Genomic DNA, 10,000 nt, shown 5'->3' with positions numbered 1-10,000 from the left:
TCGGTTTTGTATGAAGAGTGTCCGCGCGCCCAGCAGAAGAGCATGCCATCGCACTGACCTACATGGCTATGAAAAGTTTCCGCAACCTGAAGAGAATACGGTGATGTTAATAGTGTAATTCTTGGAATGACATTTAAAGACTGCAGGACTTCGACATTATGGTTGTTGATTTGGAATTCCGGGGAACAAAAAATAGAACTCTTGATAGATTCTATCTCTTCCTCGGTCCACAAAACCCGTTCCAAAAGTATTCACAATACCCTAGACTAATAAATTAGGCCCCAGTGAGAATTGAACTCACGACCCCTGGTTTACAAGACCAGTGCTCTAACCCCTGAGCTATGAAGCCCATTTCTTCAACTACTCGCACAGTGTTTTTCGTCCATTTCTACATTCCTTTTTCCAAATTCTAGAATGTCATAAGTGGGATTGTAACCAATGCCTCCAGGAGGGCTCTCGCAGTCATCCGGAAAAACACACGTGTGAAAAATTGTGAAACGTAAAGAAAGAGTGGTCACGTTAAGAGTCCAATTCTTGGGATGAAGTATAAAGACTGGAGCTGTTTGTCATTAACTGGACTTTTTACTTCCTTGGTTCAAATTACTGGTTTAGAAGCAAGGTGTTCACATCTGCCTAGTATTTTTTAATCCTTCAGATACATCCTATTATTATCCTGATGAGGAAACCTAGGCAGCTCCGAAACATTTGGCCATAAAATAGTCTGTAGCTGTGTTAGTATGGTTCACAACCAACATGGTTCCAAGGTACTTCTTCTACCTATCAGCCTAGGCTTGCAGGAAAGGCCCCAGTGAGAATTGAACTCACGACCCCTGGTTTACGAGACCAGTGCTCTAACCTCTGAGCTATGAAGCCTGCCTGTGGCGCACTGCCACAAATTTTTTTCCACATTTGCACCAGAAAGTTAATTTACATTTTAAATATTTGCAGGTAGCACTACCTAAAACGCCATGAGTAGTGTTTAAGGAAAAGCATTCTGAAGGAAGTGGAATTTCAACCCACCACTCCAGGAGAGACAACAATGATTTTGAACGACACTTTACTTCAAAACAATAGACTGGAAAACACTCTCGGTTTTGTATGAAGAGTGTCCGCGCGCCCAGCAGAAGAGCATGCCATCGCACTGACCTACATGGCTATGAAAAGTTTCCGCAACCTGAAGAGAATACGGTGATGTTAATAGCGTAATTCTTGGAATGACATTTAAAGACTGCAGGACTTCGACATTATGGTTGTTGATTTGGAATTCCGGGGAACAAAAAATAGAACTCTTGATAGATTCTATCTCTTCCTCGGTCCACAAAACCCGTTCCAAAAGTATTCACAATACCCTAGACTAATAAATTAGGCCCCAGTGAGAATTGAACTCACGACCCCTGGTTTACAAGACCAGTGCTCTAACCCCTGAGCTATGAAGCCCATTTCTTCAACTACTCGCACAGTGTTTTTCGTCCATTTCTACATTCCTTTTTCCAAATTCTAGAATGTCATAAGTGGGATTGTAACCAATGCCTCCAGGAGGGCTCTCGCAGTCATCCGGAAAAACACACGTGTGAAAAATTGTGAAACGTAAAGAAAGAGTGGTCACGTTAAGAGTCCAATTCTTGGGATGAAGTATAAAGACTGGAGCTGTTTGTCATTAACTGGACTTTTTACTTCCTTGGTTCAAATTACTGGTTTAGAAGCAAGGTGTTCACATCTGCCTAGTATTTTTTAATCCTTCAGATACATCCTATTATTATCCTGATGAGGAAACCTAGGCAGCTCCGAAACATTTGGCCATAAAATAGTCTGTAGCTGTGTTAGTATGTTTCACTACCAACATGGTTCCAATGTACTTCTTCTACCTATCAGCCTAGGCTTGCAGGAAAGGCCCCAGTGAGAATTGAACTCACGACCCCTGGTTTACGAGACCAGTGCTCTAACCTCTGAGCTATGAAGCCTGCCTGTGGCGCACTGCCACAAACGTTTTTCCACATTTGCACCAGAAAGTTAATTTACATTTTAAATATTTGCAGGTAGCACTACCTAAAACGCCATGAGTAGTGTTTAAGGAAAAGCATTCTGAAGGAAGTGGAATTTCAACCCACCACTCCAGGAGAGACAACAATGATTTTGAACGACACTTTACTTCAAAACAATAGACTGGAAAACACTCTCGGTTTTGTATGAAGAGTGTCCGCGCGCCCAGCAGAAGAGCATGCCATCGCACTGACCTACATGGCTATGAAAAGTTTCCGCAACCTGAAGAGAATACGGTGATGTTAATAGTGTAATTCTTGGAATGACATTTAAAGACTGCAGGACTTCGACATTATGGTTGTTGATTTGGAATTCCGGGGAACAAAAAATAGAACTCTTGATAGATTCTATCTCTTCCTCGGTCCACAAAACCCGTTCCAAAAGTATTCACAATACCCTAGACTAATAAATTAGGCCCCAGTGAGAATTGAACTCACGACCCCTGGTTTACAAGACCAGTGCTCTAACCCCTGAGCTATGAAGCCCATTTCTTCAACTACTCGCACAGTGTTTTTCGTCCATTTCTACATTCCTTTTTCCAAATTCTAGAATGTCATAAGTGGGATTGTAACCAATGCCTCCAGGAGGGCTCTCGCAGTCATCCGGAAAAACACACGTGTGAAAAATTGTGAAACGTAAAGAAAGAGTGGTCACGTTAAGAGTCCAATTCTTGGGATGAAGTATAAAGACTGGAGCTGTTTGTCATTAACTGGACTTTTTACTTCCTTGGTTCAAATTACTGGTTTAGAAGCAAAGTGTTCACATCTGCCTAGTATTTTTTAATCCTTCAGATACATCCTATTATTATCCTGATGAGGAAACCTAGGCAGCTCCGAAACATTTGGCCATAAAATAGTCTGTAGCTGTGTTAGTATGTTTCACTACCAACATGGTTCCAAAGTACTTCTTCTACCTATCAGCCTAGGCTTGCAGGAAAGGCCCCAGTGAGAATTGAACTCACGACCCCTGGTTTACGAGACCAGTGCTCTAACCTCTGAGCTATGAAGCCTGCCTGTGGCGCACTGCCACAAACGTTTTTCCACATTTGCACCAGAAAGTTAATTTACATTTTAAATATTTGCAGGTAGCACTACCTAAAACGCCATGAGTAGTGTTTAAGGAAAAGCATTCTGAAGGAAGTGGAATTTCAACCCACCACTCCAGGAGAGACAACAATGATTTTGAACGACACTTTACTTCAAAACAATAGACTGGAAAACACTCTCGGTTTTGTATGAAGAGTGTCCGCGCGCCCAGCAGAAGAGCATGCCATCGCACTGACCTACATGGCTATGAAAAGTTTCCGCAACCTGAAGAGAATACGGTGATGTTAATAGTGTAATTCTTGGAATGACATTTAAAGACTGCAGGACTTCGACATTATGGTTGTTGATTTGGAATTCCGGGGAACAAAAAATAGAACTCTTGATAGATTCTATCTCTTCCTCGGTCCACAAAACCCGTTCCAAAAGTATTCACAATACCCTAGACTAATAAATTAGGCCCCAGTGAGAATTGAACTCACGACCCCTGGTATACAAGACCAGTGCTCTAACCCCTGAGCTATGAAGCCCATTTCTTCAACTACTCGCACAGTGTTTTTCGTCCATTTCTACATTCCTTTTTCCAAATTCTAGAATGTCATAAGTGGGATTGTAACCAATGCCTCCAGGAGGGCTCTCGCAGTCATCCGGAAAAACACACGTGTGAAAAATTGTGAAACGTAAAGAAAGAGTGGTCACGTTAAGAGTCCAATTCTTGGGATGAAGTATAAAGACTGGAGCTGTTTGTCATTAACTGGACTTTTTACTTCCTTGGTTCAAATTACTGGTTTAGAAGCAAAGTGTTCACATCTGCCTAGTATTTTTTAATCCTTCAGATACATCCTATTATTATCCTGATGAGGAAACCTAGGCAGCTCCGAAACATTTGGCCATAAAATAGTCTGTAGCTGTGTTAGTATGTTTCACTACCAACATGGTTCCAAAGTACTTCTTCTACCTATCAGCCTAGGCTTGCAGGAAAGGCCCCAGTGAGAATTGAACTCACGACCCCTGGTTTACGAGACCAGTGCTCTAACCTCTGAGTTATGAAGCCTGCCTGTGGCGCACTGCCACAAATTTTTTTCCACATTTGCACCAGAAAGTTAATTTACATTTTAAATATTTGCTGGTAGCACTACCTAAAACGCCATGAGTAGTGTTTAAGGAAAAGCATTCTGAAGGAAGTGGAATTTCAACCCACCACTCCAGGAGAGACAACAATGATTTTGAACGACACTTTACTTCAAAACAATAGACTGGAAAACACTCTCGGTTTTGTATGAAGAGTGTCCGCGCGCCCAGCAGAAGAGCATGCCATCGCACTGACCTACATGGCTATGAAAAGTTTCCGCAACCTGAAGAGAATACGGTGATGTTAATAGTGTAATTCTTGGAATGACATTTAAAGACTGCAGGACTTCGACATTATGGTTGTTGATTTGGAATTCCGGGGAACAAAAAATAGAACTCTTGATAGATTCTATCTCTTCCTCGGTCCACAAAACCCGTTCCAAAAGTATTCACAATACCCTAGACTAATAAATTAGGCCCCAGTGAGAATTGAACTCACGACCCCTGGTTTACAAGACCAGTGCTCTAACCCCTGAGCTATGAAGCCCATTTCTTCAACTACTCGCACAGTGTTTTTGTCCATTTCTACATTCCTTTTTCCAAATTCTAGAATGTCATAAGTGGGATTGTAACCAATGCCTCCAGGAGGGCTCTCGCAGTCATCCGGAAAAACACACGTGTGAAAAATTGTGAAACGTAAAGAAAGAGTGGTCACGTTAAGAGTCCAATTCTTGGGATGAAGTATAAAGACTGGAGCTGTTTGTCATTAACTGGACTTTTTACTTCCTTGGTTCAAATTACTGGTTTAGAAGCAAAGTGTTCACATCTGCCTAGTATTTTTTAATCCTTCAGATACATCCTATTATTATCCTGATGAGGAAACCTAGGCAGCTCCGAAACATTTGGCCATAAAATAGTCTGTAGCTGTGTTAGTATGTTTCACTACCAACATGGTTCCAAAGTACTTCTTCTACCTATCAGCCTAGGCTTGCAGGAAAGGCCCCAGTGAGAATTGAACTCACGACCCCTGGTTTACGAGACCAGTGCTCTAACCTCTGAGTTATGAAGCCTGCCTGTGGCGCACTGCCACAAATTTTTTTCCACATTTGCACCAGAAAGTTAATTTACATTTTAAATATTTGCTGGTAGCACTACCTAAAACGCCATGAGTAGTGTTTAAGGAAAAGCATTCTGAAGGAAGTGGAATTTCAACCCACCACTCCAGGAGAGACAACAATGATTTTGAACGACACTTTACTTCAAAACAATAGACTGGAAAACACTCTCGGTTTTGTATGAAGAGTGTCCGCGCGCCCAGCAGAAGAGCATGCCATCGCACTGACCTACATGGCTATGAAAAGTTTCCGCAACCTGAAGAGAATACGGTGATGTTAATAGTGTAATTCTTGGAATGACATTTAAAGACTGCAGGACTTCGACATTATGGTTGTTGATTTGGAATTCCGGGGAACAAAAAATAGAACTCTTGATAGATTCTATCTCTTCCTCGGTCCACAAAACCCGTTCCAAAAGTATTCACAATACCCTAGACTAATAAATTAGGCCCCAGTGAGAATTGAACTCACGACCCCTGGTTTACAAGACCAGTGCTCTAACCCCTGAGCTATGAAGCCCATTTCTTCAACTACTCGCACAGTGTTTTTCGTCCATTTCTACATTCCTTTTTCCAAATTCTAGAATGTCATAAGTGGGATTGTAACCAATGCCTCCAGGAGGGCTCTCGCAGTCATCCGGAAAAACACACGTGTGAAAAATTGTGAAACGTAAAGAAAGAGTGGTCACGTTAAGAGTCCAATTCTTGGGATGAAGTATAAAGACTGGAGCTGTTTGTCATTAACTGGACTTTTTACTTCCTTGGTTCAAATTACTGGTTTAGAAGCAAGGTGTTCACATCTGCCTAGTATTTTTTAATCCTTCAGATACATCCTATTATTATCCTGATGAGGAAACCTAGGCAGCTCCAAAACATTTGGCCATAAAATAGTCTGTAGCTGTGTTAGTATGGTTCACAACCAACATGGTTCCAAGGTACTTCTTCTACCTATCAGCCTAGGCTTGCAGGAAAGGCCCCAGTGAGAATTGAACTCACGACCCCTGGTTTACGAGACCAGTGCTCTAACCTCTGAGCTATGAAGCCTGCCTGTGGCGCACTGCCACAAATTTTTTTCCACATTTGCACCAGAAAGTTAATTTACATTTTAAATATTTGCAGGTAGCACTACCTAAAACGCCATGAGTAGTGTTTAAGGAAAAGCATTCTGAAGGAAGTGGAATTTCAACCCACCACTCCAGGAGAGACAACAATGATTTTGAACGACACTTTACTTCAAAACAATAGACTGGAAAACACTCTCGGTTTTGTATGAAGAGTGTCCGCGCGCCCAGCAGAAGAGCATGCCATCGCACTGACCTACATGGCTATGAAAAGTTTCCGCAACCTGAAGAGAATACGGTGATGTTAATAGTGTAATTCTTGGAATGACATTTAAAGACTGCAGGACTTCGACATTATGGTTGTTGATTTGGAATTCCGGGGAACAAAAAATAGAACTCTTGATAGATTCTATCTCTTCCTCGGTCCACAAAACCCGTTCCAAAAGTATTCACAATACCCTAGACTAATAAATTAGGCCCCAGTGAGAATTGAACTCATGACCCCTGGTTTACAAGACCAGTGCTCTAACCCCTGAGCTATGAAGCCCATTTCTTCAACTACTCGCACAGTGTTTTTCGTCCATTTCTACATTCCTTTTTCCAAATTCTAGAATGTCATAAGTGGGATTGTAACCAATGCCTCCAGGAGGGCTCTCGCAGTCATCCGGAAAAACACACGTGTGAAAAATTGTGAAACGTAAAGAAAGAGTGGTCACGTTAAGAGTCCAATTCTTGGGATGAAGTATAAAGACTGGAGCTGTTTGTCATTAACTGGACTTTTTACTTCCTTGGTTCAAATTACTGGTTTAGAAGCAAAGTGTTCACATCTGCCTAGTATTTTTTAATCCTTCAGATACATCCTATTATTATCCTGATGAGGAAACCTAGGCAGCTCCGAAACATTTGGCCATAAAATAGTCTGTAGCTGTGTTAGTATGTTTCACTACCAACATGGTTCCAAAGTACTTCTTCTACCTATCAGCCTAGGCTTGCAGGAAAGGCCCCAGTGAGAATTGAACTCACGACCCCTGGTTTACGAGACCAGTGCTCTAACCTCTGAGTTATGAAGCCTGCCTGTGGCGCACTGCCACAAATTTTTTTCCACATTTGCACCAGAAAGTTAATTTACATTTTAAATATTTGCTGGTAGCACTACCTAAAACGCCATGAGTAGTGTTTAAGGAAAAGCATTCTGAAGGAAGTGGAATTTCAACCCACCACTCCAGGAGAGACAACAATGATTTTGAACGACACTTTACTTCAAAACAATAGACTGGAAAACACTCTCGGTTTTGTATGAAGAGTGTCCGCGCGCCCAGCAGAAGAGCATGCCATCGCACTGACCTACATGGCTATGAAAAGTTTCCGCAACCTGAAGAGAATACGGTGATGTTAATAGTGTAATTCTTGGAATGACATTTAAAGACTGCAGGACTTCGACATTATGGTTGTTGATTTGGAATTCCGGGGAACAAAAAATAGAACTCTTGATAGATTCTATCTCTTCCTCGGTCCACAAAACCCGTTCCAAAAGTATTCACAATACCCTAGACTAATAAATTAGGCCCCAGTGAGAATTGAACTCACGACCCCTGGTTTACAAGACCAGTGCTCTAACCCCTGAGCTATGAAGCCCATTTCTTCAACTACTCGCACAGTGTTTTTCGTCCATTTCTACATTCCTTTTTCCAAATTCTAGAATGTCATAAGTGGGATTGTAACCAATGCCTCCAGGAGGGCTCTCGCAGTCATCCGGAAAAACACACGTGTGAAAAATTGTGAAACGTAAAGAAAGAGTGGTCACGTTAAGAGTCCAATTCTTGGGATGAAGTATAAAGACTGGAGCTGTTTGTCATTAACTGGACTTTTTACTTCCTTGGTTCAAATTACTGGTTTAGAAGCAAGGTGTTCACATCTGCCTAGTATTTTTTAATCCTTCAGATACATCCTATTATTATCCTGATGAGGAAACCTAGGCAGCTCCGAAACATTTGGCCATAAAATAGTCTGTAGCTGTGTTAGTATGGTTCACAACCAACATGGTTCCAAGGTACTTCTTCTACCTATCAGCCTAGGCTTGCAGGAAAGGCCCCAGTGAGAATTGAACTCATGACCCCTGGTTTACGAGACCAGTGCTCTAACCTCTGAGCTATGAAGCCTGCCTGTGGCGCACTGCCACAAATTTTTTTCCACATTTGCACCAGAAAGTTAATTTACATTTTAAATATTTGCTGGTAGCACTACCTAAAACGCCATGAGTAGTGTTTAAGGAAAAGCATTCTGAAGGAAGTGGAATTTCAACCCACCACTCCAGGAGAGACAACAATGATTTTGAACGACACTTTACTTCAAAACAATAGACTGGAAAACACTCTCGGTTTTGTATGAAGAGTGTCCGCGCGCCCAGCAGAAGAGCATGCCATCGCACTGACCTACATGGCTATGAAAAGTTTCCGCAACCTGAAGAGAATACGGTGATGTTAATAGTGTAATTCTTGGAATGACATTTAAAGACTGCAGGACTTCGACATTATGGTTGTTGATTTGGAATTCCGGGGAACAAAAAATAGAACTCTTGATAGATTCTATCTCTTCCTCGGTCCACAAAACCCGTTCCAAAAGTATTCACAATACCCTAGACTAATAAATTAGGCCCCAGTGAGAATTGAACTCACGACCCCTGGTTTACAAGACCAGTGCTCTAACCCCTGAGCTATGAAGCCCATTTCTTCAACTACTCGCACAGTGTTTTTCGTCCATTTCTACATTCCTTTTTCCAAATTCTAGAATGTCATAAGTGGGATTGTAACCAATGCCTCCAGGAGGGCTCTCGCAGTCATCCGGAAAAACACACGTGTGAAAAATTGTGAAACGTAAAGAAAGAGTGGTCACGTTAAGAGTCCAATTCTTGGGATGAAGTATAAAGACTGGAGCTGTTTGTCATTAACTGGACTTTTTACTTCCTTGGTTCAAATTACTGGTTTAGAAGCAAGGTGTTCACATCTGCCTAGTATTTTTTAATCCTTCAGATACATCCTATTATTATCCTGATGAGGAAACCTAGGCAGCTCCGAAACATTTGGCCATAAAATAGTCTGTAGCTGTGTTAGTATGGTTCACAACCAACATGGTTCCAAGGTACTTCTTCTACCTATCAGCCTAGGCTTGCAGGAAAGGCCCCAGTGAGAATTGAACTCATGACCCCTGGTTTACGAGACCAGTGCTCTAACCTCTGAGCTATGAAGCCTGCCTGTGGCGCACTGCCACAAACGTTTTTCCACATTTGCACCAGAAAGTTAATTTACATTTTAAATATTTGCAGGTAGCACTACCTAAAACGCCATGAGTAGTGTTTAAGGAAAAGCATTCTGAAGGAAGTGGAATTTCAACCCACCACTCCAGGAGAGACAACAATGATTTTGAACGACACTTTACTTCAAAACAATAGACTGGAAAACACTCTCGGTTTTGTATGAAGAGTGTCCGCGCGCCCAGCAGAAGAGCATGCCATCGCACTGACCTACATGGCTATGAAAAGTTTCCGCAACCTGAAGAGAATACGGTGATGTTAATAGTGTAATTCTTGGAATGACATTTAAAGACTGCAGGACTTCGACATTATGGTTGTTGATTTGGAATTCCGGGGAACAAAAAATAGAACTCTTGATAGA

At 41.8% G+C, this 10,000-nt stretch overlaps 16 non-coding genes across 16 annotated transcripts; all 16 read right to left on the bottom strand.

Annotated features, from left to right (window-relative positions):
• Positions 1-276: 276 nt before the first annotated feature.
• Positions 277-349, bottom strand: TRNAT-UGU (transfer RNA threonine (anticodon UGU)). Its single transcript has one exon. It is a non-coding gene; the product is annotated as a tRNA-Thr (tRNA).
• A 451-nt stretch (positions 350-800) lies between these two features.
• On the bottom strand, positions 801-873 carry TRNAT-CGU (transfer RNA threonine (anticodon CGU)). Its single transcript has one exon. It is a non-coding gene; the product is annotated as a tRNA-Thr (tRNA).
• A 491-nt stretch (positions 874-1,364) lies between these two features.
• On the bottom strand, positions 1,365-1,437 carry TRNAT-UGU (transfer RNA threonine (anticodon UGU)). The gene has a single exon. It is a non-coding gene; the product is annotated as a tRNA-Thr (tRNA).
• A 451-nt stretch (positions 1,438-1,888) lies between these two features.
• TRNAT-CGU (transfer RNA threonine (anticodon CGU)) lies at positions 1,889-1,961 on the bottom strand. Its single transcript has one exon. It is a non-coding gene; the product is annotated as a tRNA-Thr (tRNA).
• A 491-nt stretch (positions 1,962-2,452) lies between these two features.
• On the bottom strand, positions 2,453-2,525 carry TRNAT-UGU (transfer RNA threonine (anticodon UGU)). Its single transcript has one exon. It is a non-coding gene; the product is annotated as a tRNA-Thr (tRNA).
• A 451-nt stretch (positions 2,526-2,976) lies between these two features.
• TRNAT-CGU (transfer RNA threonine (anticodon CGU)) lies at positions 2,977-3,049 on the bottom strand. The gene has a single exon. It is a non-coding gene; the product is annotated as a tRNA-Thr (tRNA).
• Positions 3,050-4,064: 1,015 nt separating this feature from the next.
• Positions 4,065-4,137, bottom strand: TRNAT-CGU (transfer RNA threonine (anticodon CGU)). The gene has a single exon. It is a non-coding gene; the product is annotated as a tRNA-Thr (tRNA).
• A 491-nt stretch (positions 4,138-4,628) lies between these two features.
• TRNAT-UGU (transfer RNA threonine (anticodon UGU)) lies at positions 4,629-4,701 on the bottom strand. Its single transcript has one exon. It is a non-coding gene; the product is annotated as a tRNA-Thr (tRNA).
• A 450-nt stretch (positions 4,702-5,151) lies between these two features.
• Positions 5,152-5,224, bottom strand: TRNAT-CGU (transfer RNA threonine (anticodon CGU)). Its single transcript has one exon. It is a non-coding gene; the product is annotated as a tRNA-Thr (tRNA).
• Positions 5,225-5,715: 491 nt separating this feature from the next.
• Positions 5,716-5,788, bottom strand: TRNAT-UGU (transfer RNA threonine (anticodon UGU)). Its single transcript has one exon. It is a non-coding gene; the product is annotated as a tRNA-Thr (tRNA).
• Positions 5,789-6,239: 451 nt separating this feature from the next.
• On the bottom strand, positions 6,240-6,312 carry TRNAT-CGU (transfer RNA threonine (anticodon CGU)). Its single transcript has one exon. It is a non-coding gene; the product is annotated as a tRNA-Thr (tRNA).
• Positions 6,313-7,327: 1,015 nt separating this feature from the next.
• Positions 7,328-7,400, bottom strand: TRNAT-CGU (transfer RNA threonine (anticodon CGU)). The gene has a single exon. It is a non-coding gene; the product is annotated as a tRNA-Thr (tRNA).
• Positions 7,401-7,891: 491 nt separating this feature from the next.
• TRNAT-UGU (transfer RNA threonine (anticodon UGU)) lies at positions 7,892-7,964 on the bottom strand. Its single transcript has one exon. It is a non-coding gene; the product is annotated as a tRNA-Thr (tRNA).
• Positions 7,965-8,415: 451 nt separating this feature from the next.
• Positions 8,416-8,488, bottom strand: TRNAT-CGU (transfer RNA threonine (anticodon CGU)). Its single transcript has one exon. It is a non-coding gene; the product is annotated as a tRNA-Thr (tRNA).
• Positions 8,489-8,979: 491 nt separating this feature from the next.
• TRNAT-UGU (transfer RNA threonine (anticodon UGU)) lies at positions 8,980-9,052 on the bottom strand. Its single transcript has one exon. It is a non-coding gene; the product is annotated as a tRNA-Thr (tRNA).
• Positions 9,053-9,503: 451 nt separating this feature from the next.
• Positions 9,504-9,576, bottom strand: TRNAT-CGU (transfer RNA threonine (anticodon CGU)). Its single transcript has one exon. It is a non-coding gene; the product is annotated as a tRNA-Thr (tRNA).
• Between the last annotated feature and the right edge of the window lie 424 nt (positions 9,577-10,000).

Source organism: Eleutherodactylus coqui, chromosome 7, assembly GCF_035609145.1.
Source record: "Eleutherodactylus coqui strain aEleCoq1 chromosome 7, aEleCoq1.hap1, whole genome shotgun sequence".
Classification (NCBI taxonomy): Eukaryota; Metazoa; Chordata; class Amphibia; order Anura; family Eleutherodactylidae; genus Eleutherodactylus; species Eleutherodactylus coqui.
This window is presented reverse-complemented; position numbering and strand designations above follow the sequence as displayed.